Source organism: Anabrus simplex, chromosome 1 (genome assembly GCF_040414725.1).
Source record: "Anabrus simplex isolate iqAnaSimp1 chromosome 1, ASM4041472v1, whole genome shotgun sequence".
Classification (NCBI taxonomy): Eukaryota; Metazoa; Arthropoda; class Insecta; order Orthoptera; family Tettigoniidae; genus Anabrus; species Anabrus simplex.
The window spans coordinates 873,789,887-873,798,798 of NC_090265.1; positions in this window are offsets into that span (position 1 = coordinate 873,789,887).

Genomic DNA, 8,912 nt, shown 5'->3' on the forward strand with positions numbered 1-8,912 from the left:
ACTTTTATCAAGTTGTTTCCAGTGAAATGTTTGTTTATATAACTATCTAATTCATGATTAAACTAGAATGAATTACTACAAACCAATTAAATGGAGGAGGGGTAAGTGGTAAATTCATGAAGTAATATAATATTTCAAACCGTTTCAGAGTATGTATGAAGTGGATGTTGGAATATCACAGTCATTGTAGTCATTGCCAGAGATAATTTTGGCGAGATACTCCTCACCCTGCAGCATGCACGAAAAGTTGGTATTACGAAACTGGGCCTATCAATCACGTACTGTATATATAACGTGTTCTGACATTAGGCAGGCCTTCACACATCATCTCTCTTAGCATTTCTCTCTCCGGCTGCAGTTGATCAGTTTGTACATAGCTTCTTGCTCTCTTGATTCTGTCCACCAACATATCTTCTCCGTCCTGTTCCACTCCCTCCACCAGTACCCTCTAAAGCGTCCATTAGCAAACTTTCCCTTTGCAGTCCGTGACAAAGCCAGTTCATTTTCCTTACTTGCAGTCCTGGGGCCTTTAATAGTTTCCCTTTTCTCCAATTCTTTCCAGTACCTGCTCATTCCTTACCATTTTTACCCACTATATACGTTCTACCCTTCTTCATATCCACATTTCAAATGCTTCGAGTCTCCTTTCATCTTCCTTTCTTACCGAGAGATTTGGGCGCGCGGTTAGGGGCGCGCACTTGTTAGTTCGCATTCTAGAGATAGTGGGTTTGAACCCCACTCTCGGCAGCCCTGAAGATGGCTTTCGGCTTTATTTCTTCATTCATTCTTGTAAAGTGTTCACACTACCTCAGGCCTTGTTTCTTGATGGTATGAACTACCGATACTATTTTCAATTTCTGTCAGACTGCAGAATTTCTCACTCTGTCTCCTGTGGTTTTATTTAGCATCTTTCGAATGTATTTCGCGTCTGCTTTCGTGCTCCTTTGGCTCGGTTCGGGTTTTAGCGCCATACGTAAGAGTTGATAGGAAATGACTGTGCTTCTAAATAAACGAATGTGCCTTGATCTCCGGAAGTTTTAGAGCAGAGTGTATTGTTACCCCTTTAGGTTAACCGACCGTCATATCAGGATTTGAAAATCAGTTAGTAAAACAAATCATATATAAATATAAAATACGACACTGAGTACTGGGACAAACGGTATATCACATCATTTTGCAAGTACTCCATCCAGATATCTTACGTAAAATAGTGTATCTGATAACTCCAGTTTCTTAAATCTATGTATTCTATTCAAAAAAGTACTGTTTAAGAACTTACAGAAATATGGTACTTGTTGAGCTGTGTTTAGTCCATTTGGTATGTATTTTACCTTTGCCTTGAGACCGCTTTTAGAGCTGCTTGTTTTAGTAAGGGTAAATTATACATACACAAAATATATTTCGCAGATTCATCGTATTCTTGAGGTATTTGTAAATTCAACTGGTTATTCACGTAATGTGTTAAAAACACCACTCTCTGAATTTTGACAGTGTATACTCATATTATCATAAACAAACAGAAAATCTGAATTAACTAACTGAAGCATAATTAAGTTATAGAAATTATTTTATGCTATTATTATTATTATTATTGACTCGGAAGTAATGCGAAACCCATCCTGTGCATGTGGTAAACAAATATCGGATACGTTTTTGGAATAAGTTTCAAGAATATAGATCACGCCTAAGCATTTACTGTGGTTGAATATATAAAACAACGAAAATTGTTAAACGACGATCAATGATAGGATTCGAGTCCACGTGTCTTGTCATTTCCTAGATACAGGTCACACTGGTCGACACTTTACATTACTGATGTTGAGTTACGGTTTCATACAAATTGTTAGGAGAAAGTTTATTGTATTAACAATACAGAGGATAATTAAAATACAGATGTGGTGGACAAAGTAGAGGTTCCCTAACCAAGGGTGTAAAAACAGCCTTGATTCGTCCAAAAGGACGCTGGTTCGATTCTCAGTCAGGAAGTCGAAAACATTAGAAATGGTATTTCCACTTCTGAAAAGACACATGGTTCACTACACCAAGTATGAATATGAAGTATTTTTTGAGGCAAATGTGGCCGGGCATAAAGTTAACCTTACGTTCCTACTTAGCACCAAAGTTACCGATAGTGAAAGACTTTACCTTCCACTCATCCAAGGCCCTTCATTTAGCTTTTGCCCGGCTGAGTGGCTCAGACAGTTTAGGTGCTGATTTCTGACCCCAAGTTGTCAGGTTCGAGCCTGGCTCAGTCTGGTGGTATTTGAAGGTACTCAAATAGGTCAGTCCCGTGTCGGTAGGTTTACTGGTTGTGAAAAATTTTCTGAGGACAAAATTTCGGTACTTCGGCGTCTCTGTAAACCGTAAAAGTAATTAGTGGGACGTAAAACCAATAACATTATTATTGATCTAGCGTTGCTTTGAATTGCGTGGGCAAGAATAGATGCAATGCACTAGGCAAATTATCTTGGCTTGGAATATTCCTGGCCAGCAGCCATATATGCTCTTTTTAGCGTGCAATCTATGAGGCAAGTCGATGTTTTTGAAAATAATTTGTAGTTTCCGATACTGTAATTATTTGAACATGATCTAACTTCTCAGTAAGTATAATTATTTTTTTTGTATCCATATTGAACACACACAAGATACATACTTGTCTTTCAAATTAAATTCCTAAGTCTGAATATTCAACTGGGACAAACAGTATATCACATCATTTTGCAAGTACTCCATCCAGATACCTTACGTAAAATAGTCAGTGTATCTGATAACGCCATTTACTTAAATCGATGTTACTTACAGAGCATTCCTTATAAATAGGTCAGATAACTCGTTTTCATATGCCTCTCATAGTCATAATGTTTGGCTTACCCTTTTCAATAGTTTTATGAGCATGTGATACCGCTAATGCAGTTTATAACACTTATTTCCACACAGTATTTTCTGTGCTTCAACCATTCGGCCGTATCTGGATCTTAAAATTTTCAAAACGATTTTGCCCGAGATAGTGCAACATACAATCGACCGTGGCTGAATACCGGTTCGGGTAAGTAGACTACCGACTTTTTCAAGATTTTGTCCCTGCGTTTTGATAATGGCCATACAGAAGGCTAGTCTGTGCGTAGACTCTTTTCTCTTAGCAGCATGTAAGTTATTAGGAACGTTCTGCCATCTGTTGAGTATATCCAGAAGCTGGGGAAGGTCAGAGAATCAAAGAGAATCTAGCAGAGAATAGTATTTTTCCATCATCAGAGGAAGTATATACTCTCTGGCTTGACAGGTAGTACTGTAATCAAACATGGCTGCATGCAATCACATTGTTAAGGATGAAAATCACATTTAGCAGAATATTAATGAAAGTGTTAGTCGCTTAGCAACCGCTAAGTACTGAACGCATTGCGGGTTAGAGTAAGACTTCGTCTGCAATTATTCGAGTGATCATTTAATCATTTGATTTTATGAGTAATCAAAGTTGGCTGAACTTAGAGGTCGATAAATGTCTCGTGATTCACCGGCAGGTAATTCCAGAGAGAATAAAACAGAAATGAAGCACATCGGTCCAGTAGAACGGACAGACGGGTTTGCCAAAGCTGTTTTCAGTAAACTTTTTTAATATATAGATGTGGAATGAGTAAGACCTCCCGGTGAAGTTTAAATTATCTTAGAAGTTTAAATTATGTATTCTCCGACTGTGCAACCATCTCTAGAAAAAAACACTGTGAACTTGATGGAATCATAGTACTTTCTCCCTCTAAGGACTAGATGTCTCTGACATCAAAATGTTGGCACAATTTAGCTTTCAGATCCTATTACTAGTCAGGGAGAATGTTTGTAATTAGATGTTGTACAAAATGTCGACCTTCCACTGTTTATTTTAATTCTTTGAAGTTATCTAAACTGAAATTTATTTAATCCGCCCCTCTAGAGGCGTGATATCAAGCTAATTCACCTTTCAAAATCGCTCATGTAAATTTCATTTAACCCCATCAAAAGAGTTTTCATAAAACATGTAGATGGTTCTGCCAAAAAGCTCTAAATAAGAAGCGAGCTTCCAGGATAGTCTGTCTGATCTGTCGGCATCTTTGTTGTGTGTACTACGAACCAAGGAGAGAGGAAACCTCTTGCGCTAGATAAGAGGCGGGGGGTTTTCGGCATCATGACATTTACAAGGTATGGCAGTGAATTTTATTAAGTGAACTACTGCTTTTGTACCTAGGGAAGAGTTCTTCGTTCCCTTCAACATATAACTGTTAGTTCGCCGCTCCGTTCTCAAATTAAATGTAGGGATTTCTCTTTCTAAATCAAATGCAACTTCCTATCTTTAGATTTTTATATTTTCGTTTCTCTGGGGAAATAGTTCAAATGTATTTTGTTTCGTGTATCTATATTGAATACACGCGAGATAAATATTTTCCTTTCAAATGAAATTCCTAAGTATGAATATTCAACGTATCAACTGAACAATAAATAAATAAATAAATAAATAAATAAATAAATAAATAAATAAATAAATAAATACATGAACGAAAAATGTGGCTGCGCGGTATGAGTCACATAGCTTTGAGCTTTCATTCGGGACATGGTTGGCTCGAACCTCACCACTAGCATCCCAGAAGATGGTTTTCCGTGGTTGTCCATCTTCACGCCAGGCAAATACTAAGCTCTGCATTAATTAAGACGGTGGCTGCTTCTTTCCCTGTCCTAGTCCTGTCCAATCATCACCAACAACTTATCTGAATTTCTGCGAACTGAAATCTCTAGCGAAAAGCAAGAAGAAAAGAAGACCTTGGGACAACAGGCCACCAGGGTCTTGGCCTGTCCGGACGACTGTTACCCAAACAGATGGCTAGCCGATACGTGGTAGGCACGAGGACATTCATAGACGTAAAGCCTGGCTTTCCTAACCGGAGGCGCTGCCTCTCCTGTCATTCAACTCCTAAATTCGTCTTACGGGGCTGAGTTAACCCTGTCCTGGTCGGTAATCAAACCCAGGACCTCCAGGTAACCAGCAGGCATGCTGTCCCTACACTACGGGGCAGCATGAAGTACAGTAATAGCAGTACAGCACTAATATATACATACAAAATGCCTAATTCTGTCTGTCATTCACGGCAATATTGAGAAAACGGGAAGGTTTTAACAGCTGAAATGGCTACCAGTTGACTGTTGTGTCTATTTTACAATAAAAATTCAATGAACCTCTCACGACCACGACTTTTGTACTTTTTAAAGAAACTACGTTTCTTTCAGCCAAGTGTTTGTCTGATTCGTCATGATGATGTAGGTATACATCGGTATGAGGTCGAACTATGTACATCGTGACTTCCGTAAATACTGTATGTTGGAGGAAACGGGAACGTTCGAAAGACGAGAAATGGTACCAGATATGGGTTACAAGAACAGTGCAATGATGACGATCATACTTGAACTATTTAGTGAAAATACTATTCTTTTGTGAAATGAATGAGTCAAGTTTTCCATTCTGGGATATGAAAACACACTGTCTCCACGGTTAGCATGGTCACGATGATCGTTTAAGCGTGCAAGCTAAATGATCGGACACCATGGTTAGCCGGTTCGAGTCCTGTTGATCGAAACAATAACAATACATTAGTATGCTGGTCGACAGGGTAGGAGAGGTAGGCGGTGGTATGCATTTGCTAATCACTAGATTGCGTGCCAAAAACCTGGATTAAATTCCAAACCTTTTCGCAGTACTCGTAATAAATAAACAAGATCGCTTCAGTCGCAAACCTCCGTAAACGGAAAATATTTCCTCTTCACTAGAAATTCTGGATTATACAGGTCTCACTGTATTAGTGCATAGAGTGAGGGAGTCAGAGGAGTACTGCAATGGAAATGGTTTACAGTGTCTTATGGAAATGGGTAAGTTGAATGATTGGGGGCATAGCAATGTAGAGAGAAGTCGCTTAAGTTACAGTATGCTGGAAGGAACGAAAATTGTAGGAAAATTCTATTACATTATTATGTTTAATTCAATATAAAAGGCCTCTATTAACTTAATGCGCGCTTTAACGTATTTCTTAATTAACAATGCTAAGTAAAGCGCGATAACGGAATTTAGAATTTCAAGTAGAAAGTGTTAACTGAGAGTCGTGCAGTTATGTTCAAAGCAAGTTTTAACGATGGACGTAATTGGAGAATTCGAAGAGAGACATGCTGATATAATAAGGTTGATTGGTGTGTGGTTTGGAAGTCATTGAAAGGGCATATGACCCTGGAGAAGTGACCTTTCTTCCATGACTTATTTGCTTAGAGAAATGAACAGCTACTTGCTCTTTGGTCATATAGCTGAGTATACCTTAAGTTGTTTACCAACTTCGATTACTAAGATTATGGCATCGGTTAATGCAGTTTCTGGGTGTTCTTTTTTTGCTAGTTGTTTTACGTCGCACCGACACAGATAGGTCTTACGGCGACGATGGGACAGGAACGGGCTAGGAGTGGGAAGGAAGCGGCCGTGGCCTTAATTAAGGTACAGCCCCAGCATTTGCCTGGTGTGAAAATGGGAAACCACGGAAAACCATTTTCAGGGCTGTCGACAGTGGGGTTCGAACCTACTATCTCCCGAATACTGGATACTGGCCGCACTTAAGCGACTGCAGCTATCGAGCTCGGTCTGGGTGTTCTGGTGGCTGTAAAATGCGTAAGAACTTCACTACATGGTGGCCGAAATTTCATTAGAGTAGAGGACTGTAGGATGAATCCCGAGGAATGAGAGTGACTAGCAGTAGAAAATTCGTTCACAGCCAGCATTATGCACGTGTCAAAGATCCAGCAACCGTACAGACAAACCACTTAAACAACAGCCTTATTGAACACACCTTCCATTTGGAATTACACAACAACGTCCAGCTTTCTAACGATGAACCAATCCCTACTGACGGGAATAAGACGAATGACCTAAAGCGTCTAGAAGTGTAAATTCTGAGAAACGGGAGGAGGGGGGGGGGGATGTACAAAGGCGTTTCAACGAAATACTTGCTTGGCCAATCTTTCGTGTGACTGAAGATGATTTTGATTGACTTTGATCAGTCAAATGATTATTATTTTAGAACAACTACATATTGTGTCCAAATTATCTTAGTAAAGAATGTGTTTTTGCTCAAGCACTGATTTTAATTCAGCCATCATTATAGAAAGGGCACATATCCATTTTTAATCTGCTAATTTCCATAAATTCGTTCATCTTTACTCCATATTGTATCAAGTAATCTAGCCACAACCATCAATACTAACGGTCTAAACACATACAAGTAACATAAATAGCAAGACTGGCTTTTATATAGCTTTTTTGCTTCTGAAAGGTTACATTTCTGGACATGTGCCCTTTCTTAAATAACTGATTCAATTGACACTATATGACAGTTATTTTTGGTTCTTGTGCCAAGCCTGGGATATTATGGACAAACTCCTGTACTTCACGAACGTGGGGTTTCCTAACGAACGGATTTTTGTGATGTATCTCCTACCAAATGAATCTGACATTTGCAAATTAGTCCCTTTGATTATTGTATTCCATCTGTAGTTTGTTAATAGATGGAGCATTTTCTTATCTGTCGCTTGGCGCAGGTCAGAATAAATGTAGCCAAGCTTTCCGTGACGTCTTCGTCTTGTCAACGACTGTGACGAGTTGCTGAGGTATGGGTGGTGTTGAGTAATGACATTCAGAGCACAGTTAGTGCGTCTGGGTGCTTGGAAAGGTGCTACTAATAAAGTTATTTGTGACGAAATAGCACCTTCTTGCTCAGTGAGGAAAGCAATGCCAAACATTCTCATATTGTATATTAAAACGGTACACCTCATTATAATCGGTTTGTGCGGGTTCTTTATAACTGCATAAACCCTTCGTGGTGCTATCGTCTGGACCAATTATTTGACAGACAGATTCTTACTTTATCAGATTCAAGGCTGATTGGATTCTGTTTGGTGGATCAAAATAGGAGCAGGTAATGACGGCAACACTACGGTAGGTATTTATGGTGGCCGAACATTTTCAGTCTCGGACATTTGCGGTCACCACAAAATCACGGACATTTGCGGTCGCTGAGATATATTTGTGGCCACTCACAGAAATTCCCAACAGTCAAAGGAGTTTTGTGATCAATGCAACAGGTGGTGGGCCTTACTAGCTTAATCTCGGCGTATGCCCGCTAACCTGCCTGGGCTTCTGCTCGCTCGTTCTAGATCAACATTTTCCTCTTGCGCGCATTATTTAAAGACTGATGCCTTCAGCCACAAACACCATTCTGTATCAAAACTTCATGGTGTAAGTATTTACTTTTGTGTGCTGTAATGGAGTTGACAGAGTGTCTGAAGAAGAAGACACAGGTGACAATTCCATGTTGACTTTTCCTATACTTTTCTATACTTTTCCTAAACTACTGTAATGTGCACAAAGATTTGCCTTATTAGTAACTGTCAATCACAGCACACGACAATAAATAGTTACACCAGGAAATTTTGATACATAATGATGTTTGTGGCTGACGGTATCTGTCTCTAAAAAGGGCGCGAGGGAGAAGAATGTTGATCAAGAACGAGCGAGTAGGAACGCAGGCAGGTTAATGGGGATAAGCCGAGATTAAGCTAATGAGGCCAACCCCTTACTGAAGTGAACGCAAATATCCTGTGATTGCTGGGAAATTTCTGTGAGTGGGCAAAAGTTCATCTCAGTGACCGCAAATGTCCGGTGACCGCAAATAACCGGCAACCCGTATTTATTACTTGAAACGTCGTCCACCTCCGTAACGTAACTGTTAACACTGTTAGCTGCCGTATTCGGTGGCCCAGGTTCGATTCCCGGTACTGAAAGAAATGTAAGAATGGCAGGAATGCTGGTATGTGGTTAAAGGGCCTGTGCCTCAGGAGATGAGGGCGCGAGTTTACTT